The sequence below is a fragment of the Rhincodon typus genome, unplaced genomic scaffold (assembly GCF_021869965.1).
Source record: "Rhincodon typus isolate 14 unplaced genomic scaffold, sRhiTyp1.1 hic_rhity00002455, whole genome shotgun sequence".
Taxonomy (NCBI): domain Eukaryota; kingdom Metazoa; phylum Chordata; class Chondrichthyes; order Orectolobiformes; family Rhincodontidae; genus Rhincodon; species Rhincodon typus.
Window position 1 is genome coordinate 14025 of NW_025968093.1, and position 10517 is coordinate 24541.

Sequence of the window (10517 nt, forward strand, 5' to 3'; positions counted from 1 at the left end):
CAATAGCCTACCATGGGGAACCTTATCAAACGCTTTACTGAAATCCATATACACCACATCAACCGCTTTACCCTCATCCACCTGTTTGGTCACCTTCTCAAAGAACTCAATAAGATTTGTGAGGCACGATCTACCCTTCACAAAACAATTTTGAATTCGGGCCAGTGCTTGGCGTACCTCCTAGTTCAGACATGTCTTGCCCTGCATGCTCGAAAACAGCCGCGACTGAATTTCTACCCACAAATCTCTTTTCACCCTCCTTAGCTTCAGGAGGGAGGGAATCCTGCAACAGGTTACTTAAGGATTGAGCAGAAGAATGACAGAGATTGAGCAAACCCAGGGAGAGGAAGAAAAGGCCCAGCCTCTGCCTGGCAACAATCTTTGTCCAATTACCGATGGAGGCAGATGGAGAAATCTGAGGCACTAAGAATGGTCGGGATCTGGCTGCTCGGGAGAAACATGGACGTGAGCCGACAGTGAGAGCAAAAGTTATCAAGAGACAGCCAAGGGACATGTATTCAGGAAGACTAAATCAAATGGGCCAGAGGGGAGAGAGAGGAGGGAGAGGTAATCAACAGAATAATAAAGACAATCAGAATATATGCCTTGTCAGTTCATTGATATGTTTCCAACTTGTCGGTTATGCCTTAAATCTGACATGTAAATTTGAGTTGAGTTTTACAAAGAGAGCTTAGTACTGGTGTGAGGTGGGGCCAGTTGCAGTGAAAAGTGTGTCTCTGGGAGAAGTTCTGTACAAGTAATTCTTCACTATATACCAATTAAATCTTCCGCCACATTGCATAGGGGGAGTGATGACATTTTTTCAGGCAGAGGAGGGTTGGAGGATAGGCAAGTCATGGAGTGTGTAGGAGGCACCAAGGAAGCGGACGGAGCTGAAGGTAGAGGGGAATCTGGAGAAGCAGAGATTTCAAGAAGGTGTCAGAGATGGATAATGATAGTTGAAGCAAAGGAGGATGGGAATAGGGAGAGGTGGAGAGAAGTAGCAGAAAGAATAGAGAAGTGAGTAGCGGGGAAAATGAGTGAGGCTGGGAACAGAGTGAGGGAGAAGAATGGGCGAACAGAGAAGAGGAGCGAACAGGGCAGGGAATGGGGTAAGTAGAAGGAAAGGTAAGGAGAGCAGGGGAAAAGGAAAGGAGGAAGGGAGGTGTCAAGTAAGCACATCAGGGCTGATGAGGGACAGAGGGAAAGAAAAAGGGAGAGGATGGAGCAGGGAAGGAGTGAGGTGAATGTCGTAGGGGGATAAGAGTGAGTAGAGAATCGTTTAGAAGTTGTGTTGCCATGCACTGTGAATTCATTCTGCAGCTAAACCTTTATTAAAGCTTTGATGACCCTCGTATATTAGAGTTTTGTGGCTTCAATCAAGAGTGTATCAGAACCATTGTAAAAGTGTGGGATGGAGACAGTAGTGTGTTTCATTTGCACCAATTTCAGTTCTGTCAATTGTAGAGAATGTCAGAGCACTGTGTCTCTGTCAAGTTCATTTTGCTAAAGGTGACTGGTTCTTGATCTTTAATTGACCTTTTAAATTGATTTTGAGATCAAATGGCTTATCCTCTGCATAGAGGCTATACACTTACTGATAGAAACTTTATAATGCAAAATAGTGTGTACTTTTTATTTTTGAAAGCTTGTCATGGAACATTCTGTTGTATGTAGAAAACTGCTCATAGTGATATTTCTGGAAAACAGAGGTGACGCACTGCAGATAGTGTTCAGATCCAAGCAGGTGGTGAGGCGATTTCATCAACCACTCAATAGCCATAACAAGAGGCTGCAAACATTTTTGTAGTTTGGCTTCATTTGACTCTGCCAAGCGAGCAATGAAAGGCAGCTTGGCGGTCGAGGGACTAGGAAAACCGAGGCTCACATCTGCAGAGCTCAACTGGAAGTCACTGCTGAGAGGGGGTTGTGGAGTGAAGATGGTGATGGCAAAGACACTGGGCTAGTATTCCATTGGACTTGGGCTCAAATCCCACAAAGACAGATGGGAGAATCTCAATTGAATAAAAAGACTGAAATTAAAGATATGAACTAATGGTGACTATGTAGCACTGTCATTTGTCAGGAAAAACCAACCTGGATCACTCATTAAGGAAGGAAGTCTGCCATCCTTATCTGGTCTGGCCTACATGTGACTCTAGACTCTCAGAAATGTGGTTAACTCATAACTGCCTTCTGTGCAGTTAGGGATGGGCAATGAATATTGGCTGGAGTATTTATGGAGGTACGAAAACCATTCATTGTCCTCCTGGCCCATCCTAAAATCAGTTGCCTAACTCTTTCCAGTTTTCTTCTTTCCACATCTTGCAGTTCTCCCTTTAAGGACTCAGGGATCAGAGGAAGATTAATGGGAGGAGGTCATTCCATCCCCTCTACCCTGTTCTGCCATTCAACCAGGTCATGGTTGATCTGGTAGTTCCACCAGGCAGACTGCATGCTCCTCTCTGTCGATCATTAACATTGCTGCATTGTCAAAGAGACCATGGAGGACCCCAGATTAAATATTTGGTTAAGGCTTCAGTCAGTTTGAGAGAGCACAGCCTGCCTATCTTGAGGCCCATGGAGTCTGGTAGACCAAGACCTTGGGCGACTGTCTGTGTGGAGTTTGCACATTCTCCGCGTGTCTGTGTGGGTTTCGTCCGGGTGCTCCGGTTTCCTCCCACAATCCAAAAGATGTGCAGGCTAAGTGGATTGGCCATGCTAAATTGCCCGCAGTGTTCAGGGGTGTGTAGATTAGGTGGGTTATAGGGGGATGGGTCTGGGTGGGATGCTCTGTGGGTCGGTGTGGACTTGTTGGGCCGAAGGGCCTGTTTCCGCACTGTAGGGATTCTATGATCTTTGATTCTATGAAGTGTTCAAAACAAATAGTTTATTTGCTGGTTGCCCTGCTTTACAGGAATAACAGGGTGGCTGGCTGCTGGAAATTGCTCCCACCATTTTAATGCAAAATAAAATTACAGTCTGTGCTACAGATTAGCTTGATAACCAAAGTTTTCACTGTTCTGCCCATTATTGAAATTCCCCTGGCTTTGAATATGAATTCCATTGAGTACTGCTGGATTTTGGTATGTTTCCTCCTTTACAAAATGCTCCATATTGTGTCTTTCAAATCAAAATGTTTGGCTTCAGTTGTGTCTAGCAATGAATAGTGTAAGATTTGTATAAGATATCTTGTGCATCCTTTTGGCCTTATTATTGGAGACTTATCATGTGGTATTTTCCCTCAATGAACCGTACTTTGCTCATCGTCCTGGGAGAATCCCTTTTGATGACATTCACTGAGTTAATCAATAACATGTAACAGCAACACAATGTAAAAAACACTAATGTCCGTAAAGCATCCTTGCCTAACCTGGAGATATTCTGAGACTATACCCAACATCTCAACTGCCCACCCTATGGTATAACTCCCAGGGCTTCCACTTACAATGGAATCAATGGTTTGTAATGAACATTTTTTAGGGCATTGCATGGTCCCTGTCGTCATATTACAAACCTGGATGGGAGATCTTGCACAATACAGTTGGAACATCAATCACAAAGAACAGACTGGAATGTGAGTCAGTTTCAGCTTCAATTGTTTGTTGGCTACATCTCAGTCTTGTGTCACTAACACAGCAATCTGGACCTGGCTATTTGAAGTTGCTTGTTATTCTTTTTCTTAAATATACAATCTTGGTATTTAGTATCCAATTTTCTCGAATCTTTCTTGAAGATGCTGAATTGGCTATTATTTGAAGGACTCTATTTACTTCTTTGTCCCTCATCCAGCAGCCATTCTTTATGCACAAGTAACAACAACAACTTATATGTATATAGCAAACCAAAAATAATACAACACCCCAAAGCACTTTACAACATTAGAAATCAAATTCAAAGATTAGCAGATAAAGCTGTAACTGAACAATAAGTTCCCTTTAAAAACATGAGATAGTTCAAGTACTGTCAAGATAAATTGCCATGTGTGGAAACAATAGGTGAAAGAACCCCAGAGCTCCTAGGATAACAAAAGAGATAGAGATGACGAGAAAGCAGATAAAGTGTGCTTATGACAGGATTCTAAGGAATTAAGAATCAGGCCAATATAAAAGGTTCAGAAAGGAATTGAAAAAGCAAATTAAAGATGCAAAGAAAGATTATGAGAAGGGACTGGCAGCTAACATTAGAGGTAATTCAAAAGGCTACTACAGGCACAAAGATGGTAAAAGGGTTAGTAAGTGGATGAAGGTGAAAATAGAAATACAATAACCAAACTTGCAGGTGACACTAAATTAGGTGGTAAACTAAGTTGCAATGGAGAAACGAGAAATTTACAAATGGATATGGATAGTTTTGGTGAGTAGGCCAAAATTTGCCAGCTGAAGTTCAATGTGGATAAGTGTGAATTTATCCATTTTGGTTGGAGGGTTAGAAAGGCAATTTATTATCTAAATGGAGAGAAACTTCAGAGCTCTTCAGTGCAGAAGAATCTGTGTGTCCTGTGCATGAATCATAGAAAACTAAGGTATTAAGGAAAGCAAATGGAATTTTGGCATTTGCTGCTGTAGAAATGGAGTATAAAATTCAGGAAGTGTTGCTGGAACTGTACAAGGCATTAGTGAGACCGCACCTAGAGTATTGCATAGAATCTTGGTCCCCTTACCCAACCAGCGACGTGGTTGCATTGGAGGCAGTTAAGAGGAGGTGCATGAGATTATTTCCAGAGTTAAGGGATTTGTCTTATGGAGAGAGATTGCGCAGTTTAGGCCAATACTCTCTGGAGCTTAGAAGAACAACGGCAGATCTAATTGGGGTATAAAAGATGCAAAAGCGGATTGACAAAGTAGACATAGAAAGGATTTCTCACGTGGGGCAATCTAGAATGAGAGGCAACAGCTTTAGGAGAAGGGGTAACAGATTTAAAACAGGGATGAGGAGAAATTACCTCTCTCAAAAAAGGGCTGTGAATCTATGGAATTCACTACCCCAGAGTACAGTGGATGCCAGGACACTGAATAAATTTAAGAGGGAGACAAACTAAATTTTAATTAAGAACCATTAAAGCATTATGGAGAGCAGGCAGGAAAGTGGAACTGAGGTCGAGATGAGATCCTCCATGATTGTATTAAATAGCAGAACAAGCTTGGGCGGCTGAGTTGTCCACTCCTGCTTCTCGTCCTTATGTTCTTATTGGGAACAAAATTGGGGATTTATGTGCTGAGGCAGGGGCATGGTTAAGATATTAAATGAACCCTTTGCTTGCCCAGATCATAGTGAAAGAGAATGCAGCTTAGATAGTTAGATTTTAAAACTGACTACAAACAAGTTCTAAATTTGATATGGCATTGGAACGAATGAGATACACTCAATAATAATGTAAGAAGTGAGAGTGGAAATTATCAAGACAGTGGCCACAATTTTCCAATCTTCCTTCAATTAAAGGGTGGTGCCAGAGGCCTAGAGAATTGCTAATGTCACACCCTTGTTCAAAAAAGATGGTAAAAGAAAAACTCAGCAACTACAGGTCAGTCAGTTTAACCTTGATGGTGGGAAAGCTTCTGAAAAGGATAATTCGGGATAAAATTAATAGTCACTTGGACAAATATGGGTTAGCCAGCGCAGATTTTTAAATGAGGTGACAGTGTTGAAAAAGTAGAACTCTAGATGTCCTGAACACAAAATTCCAAAGGCACTTGATGAAGGGGTGGCACAGCAGCTCAGTGGCTAGCACTGCTGCCTCACAGCGCCAGGGACCAAGGTTCAATTCCACCCTCGGGCAACTGTCTGTGTGGAGTTTGCACATTCCCCCTGTGTCTGCGTGCGTTTCTGCCGGGTGCTCTGATTTCCTCCCACAGTCCAAAGATGTGCAGGCTAGGTGGATTGGCCATGCTAAATTGCCCATAGTGTTCAGGGATGTGTAGATTAGGTGGGTTATATTGGAATGGGTCTGGGTGGGATGCTCCAAGGTTGGTGTGGACTGGTTGGGCTGAAGGGCCTGTTTCTACACTGTAGGAATTCCATGATCTATGACCTAAGAATGAACAACAAACTTGCAACCAAACATGGAGTAAAAGAGATCGTAGAAACATGGGTAAGAATTTGGATGAATGATAGGAATCCGAATGTAGTGGTGAATAGCTACTTTTGTGGATTGGAGCAAGGTTGGGCCCCTGCTCTTCCTGATATACATGAATGATCTAGACCTTGGTATACAAAGGTAAAATTTCAAAATTTGTGGATAATAAAAAAGTTGGAAGGATAGTGTAGAACTTCAAATGGATATGAAGAGGGTGGTGGAATGGGCAGATAAGTGGCAGATTAAATTTAATGAAGAGAAGTGTGAAGTGATTAATTTGCTAAGAAGAATGGAGAAAGACAATATGAAAGAAAGGCTACAATACTAACAGGAGCAGAGGGATCTGAGTGTGTGTGTGTGTGTGTGTGTGTGTGTGTGTGTGTGTGTGTGTGTGTGCGTGTGTGTGCGTGCGCGCAGACAAGTTATTGAAGATGGTAGTGCAGGCTGACAGAGCAATTAATAGAGCATATGGCATCTTGAGCCTTATCAATAGGCTATAGGGTTCAAAAGCAAGGGGTTATGCAAAACTTGTATAAAACATTCACTTGACCTCAACTTTGGGCACACACTTGAGAAACAATATGAAGGTACTAGAGAATATGAAGGTTCAGTCATTAGCACTGCTGCATACAGTGCCAGGGACCCGGGTTCAATTCCAGCCTTGGGCAACTATCTGTGTGGAGTTTGCACACTCTCCCCATGTCTGTGTGGGTTTCCTCCGGGTGCTGTAGTGTTCAGGGATGTGTAAGTTAGGTGGATTAGCCATAGGAAAGGCAGGGTGACAGGGATAGGGTGGTGGGGGTGAGTCTGGGCGGAATACTCTGTGGAGAGTCAGTGTGGACTTGTTGGGCCGAATGGCCTGTTTCCACACTGTAGGGATTTTATAATACTATGAGGATTTGTAAGAATGGTTCCAGGAATGAGAGCCTTCAAAAATGGAGACAGGCTAGAGATGTTGGGACTATTCACCTCGGAGACGAGAAGGTTGAGAGGGGATTTGATAGCAATAATTGTTCCCATTGATGAGGGATCATAAACCAGAGGTCACACAAAAGAAACAATAGCAACATGAAGAAAAACGTATTCTCACTGTGAGGGATAAGGGCCTGGAAAGCACTGAGTGAAAAAGCTGGAGGCAGATGCATCTGAATCAAAAGGGAATTCGATTATTATCGGAAAAAGGAAAGATTTGTGGAAACATTTGAGAAATGCAGGAGAGTGGCATGAGATGAACTGCTCCTTCAAAGGGCCAGCACAGATATGACAAGCAAAATGGCCTCCTCAGTGCTGTAACCATTCTATGATTCCTTCAAAATGATGTTAACCACTTAAGGAGATATTAAGTCAGATGATAAAATGTTTGATCAAAGAGGTAGGTCTAAGGAGCATCTTAAAGGAATAAAGAGAGATAGTGAGGTGTGTCAGGTGTGAAGGCCACAGTTTATGGTCCAGGCAGCTTAAGCACAATCATTAACAGTAGAGTAACTAAAATTGAGATTGCTCAGGAGGTCAGACTTAGATGACTGCAGATATCTTGACGATCCTGAGGTGGGAGGAGATTGCAGAGATAGGGAAGGCTGAGGCAATGAAGAGATTTAAATATATGGATGAGAATTTTAAAGTCAAGATCTAGAAGCCAGTACATACAAACAAACATAGGACTGTAGGTGAATGGGTCTTGTTCCGAGTGAAGGCATGGGGAACAGAGTTTTGGAATGACCTTAGACTTACAGGGGTTAGAATGTGAGAGAAATAGTGCATTAGAACAGTGAAGAGGGAATTAAAGCATAGAAGAACTATACAGCAAGCATCAACAAGATATTAGACGGTAGGTGCACTTGAGCCCAGTCTGGTCATGTTCTGTCCATACAACCACTTTCCACCAGGAATCACTGGGTGACCTGGCTAATCACCTTTCCCCCTCTCTTGCCCGGGGTCAACACAATTAATTGTAGTACTGATAACTTCCTCAGCACAGGCCAGGGAAATGGTGAAAAGGCTGAACCAAGCAAAAATATGTTGTAGCATAAGGTATGATTCTGAACATTTGTTACTAATTACAGCCCAAAGGCTCAAGTAGCAAGCTTGTAGGAAAAGGTGAAGGTTCTACCTGACCTGTGGTGCCAATAGAGCCAGTAACGTCAGAAGCTGTTTCTGATGCTGTAGAGGGATTTACTGTCCTTTCTGCCAGTGCTGTCTTGGTTGTTATTGGTTCTGTTCCTAAGTTGGCATTAATATAAGATGAAGAATGTTCACAATTAGCTAGCTTTCACTTTAAACTTCAAAAATGTATTTTTGTGGTGTTACATGAGCAGCAGGGATGGCTTGCGTTTATACTGTACTGCATATCAGGATGAGGAACGATGCCTGCTATAGTGCTCCAGTATCCTCTGAGCTATGCTGTAGTGACAAACAGTAGGTTTAACAATCCAGCTTTAATTGATTTGCATCCATAATGATAGATTACCATCATCATTGGTAATCTATCAATGTGATTGCAAATCCAAGCCCACCCTAGACTACCATAAGAAGCATGACATGTCTTATACACTACATCTACTGACCTGTGGTCCCATCAGTACTGTAAGTGACTGTTGTTTCAGCTGTTGCTTTCTGAGTGCTGTCAGAGAGTACTGCTGCTCGAAATTCTGTTTCAGTTGTCGAGGAACTTGGAGCTGAAGGCCTTACTGCTGTCCATGCTGTAGCTAAGAGTCCCAGTCCTACGTTTTAATTAATATATAAATGGGCAATATTTAGGATAAACTGATATGTACACAACTTCCATGAAATCTTCAACAGCATTTCATTTTCTAGGCTGCACTTGCCTTAATCAACAACCAACCTGTGGTGTCTGCAATGACTGGAGAGCTGGAAGATGTTCGATTACAGCATGAAACTGACTTCGTTGGAGCAGTCACTGTTGTTGACTCTATCGGTGCAGTTAATGTTGTCAATGCTGGTGATAAATGGCTTGCTAGAGTTTCCGTCATATAACAAAGTACAACATATTTACAGTGAGCTTATGCTGTTATCTCCTAGAAGGCATTTTCTCTGTAAAATGGAACTCTGCATTGAATGCATAAGATGGATTGCTGTTCAACAGGGATCAGCATTCGCTGGGAAGGCATGGACAGATTTTAATTCAATTTCCATGCTTGTGCTCAGTTGAGGACGTGAATGTGCAGCAGAATGGGATAGGCAGGAAGGTATTGTGTAATAACTTACGAAAGCTTTTTAGGGGCTTTTTTTTTAATGGGATTTGGGCATCAATGGCTAGGCCAGCATCTATTGCCTATCCCTAATTGCCTGGAGGACAGTTAAAGGTCAAACACATTGCTGCAGCCTGGAGTTCACATTTAGGGCAGACCAGGTGAGGATGGCAGATTTCCTTCCCTAAAGTATATTAATGAACAAGATTTTTTTTTCCTGACAATTGCCTATGGTTTCATTAGACCTTTTTTTCCCCTCCCAGATTATTACTGAATTCAAATTTCACTATCTGCTATGGCGGGACTCGAACACAGGTCCTCAGAACATTTCCTGGGTCTTTGGATTAATAGTCCAGTGGTAAGTCCATCACATTAAAACACCCCCAAACACAGTTATTGCTATGTCAAGTCAATAACGCAGAAAGAGACCACACAGCCTAACTGGTCCAGCATATGGGCTTCTTCCTCAACCCTTTTCATCTAACCCAGTCATCGTACCATTTTATTCTTCTTTTTTATTTATTTGCTTATTCAGCCTCTCCTAAAGTTAACCTGTGCTACTTTTTTCATTTACTCTATGCAGTAGTGAGTTCACTTACCACTTGAGTAAGAATATTTCCCCCGAGTTCTTCATTGGATTTACTATGACTATCTTAAATTTACAGCCTTCTAATTCTGGTCTCCTTGCAAGTTTTCCCCATAAAAGCAAAATACTGCATTTGCTGGAAATCTGAACTGAGCATAGAATTATGGAGCAACTCAGCAAGTTTGGCAGCACTTGTGGAGAGAGGAACAGAATTAATGTTCCAAATCCAGTATGAGTCTTCTTCAGAACAGTTCTGAAGAAGGGTCACTGGACTCGAAACATTAACTTTTTTGTGATTCTGCTTAATGTTTCCACTGTACTGTGATATGTGTGTATAGCTGTATGGCAATCTGGGAAGTACAAAATAGGTTGCTTACGAGAAGAAGGGTCACTGCACTCAAAACGTGAACTCTGCTTTCTCTCTACAGACCTGCTGAGTTTCTCCAGCGGTTTCTGTTTAGGTTGATCACAAGTTATTCCCTGTAAGACACCATGTGCGTGTGGCTGTGCAAGTAATGTAAATGCATTGCACATTGAAATAATCAAGCTGCATGGAACATTGAGAATTTACAGGGAATATTTTATATATTCCTAGCCTAATTTGCATTTTATCCGTTTATATATTTTTTTCATTTCTTTGTATATT

At 42.1% G+C, this 10517-nt stretch overlaps 1 long non-coding RNA gene across 2 annotated transcripts in view; it reads right to left on the reverse strand.

The window, feature by feature from the left end:
• LOC109916674 overlaps positions 1-9041 on the reverse strand; it is a 22859-nt gene extending 13818 nt beyond the window's left edge. Inside the window, exons 1-3 of one of the 2 annotated variants that reach the window (XR_007261370.1) lie at positions 8919-9041; positions 8641-8796; positions 8192-8296 (exon numbers count right to left, since the gene is read on the reverse strand). This is a non-coding gene — a long non-coding RNA (uncharacterized LOC109916674). The remainder of the gene's footprint in view (positions 1-8191; positions 8297-8640; positions 8797-8918) is intronic. The other variant, XR_007261369.1, reaches the window with a different exon arrangement.
• Between the last annotated feature and the right edge of the window lie 1476 nt (positions 9042-10517).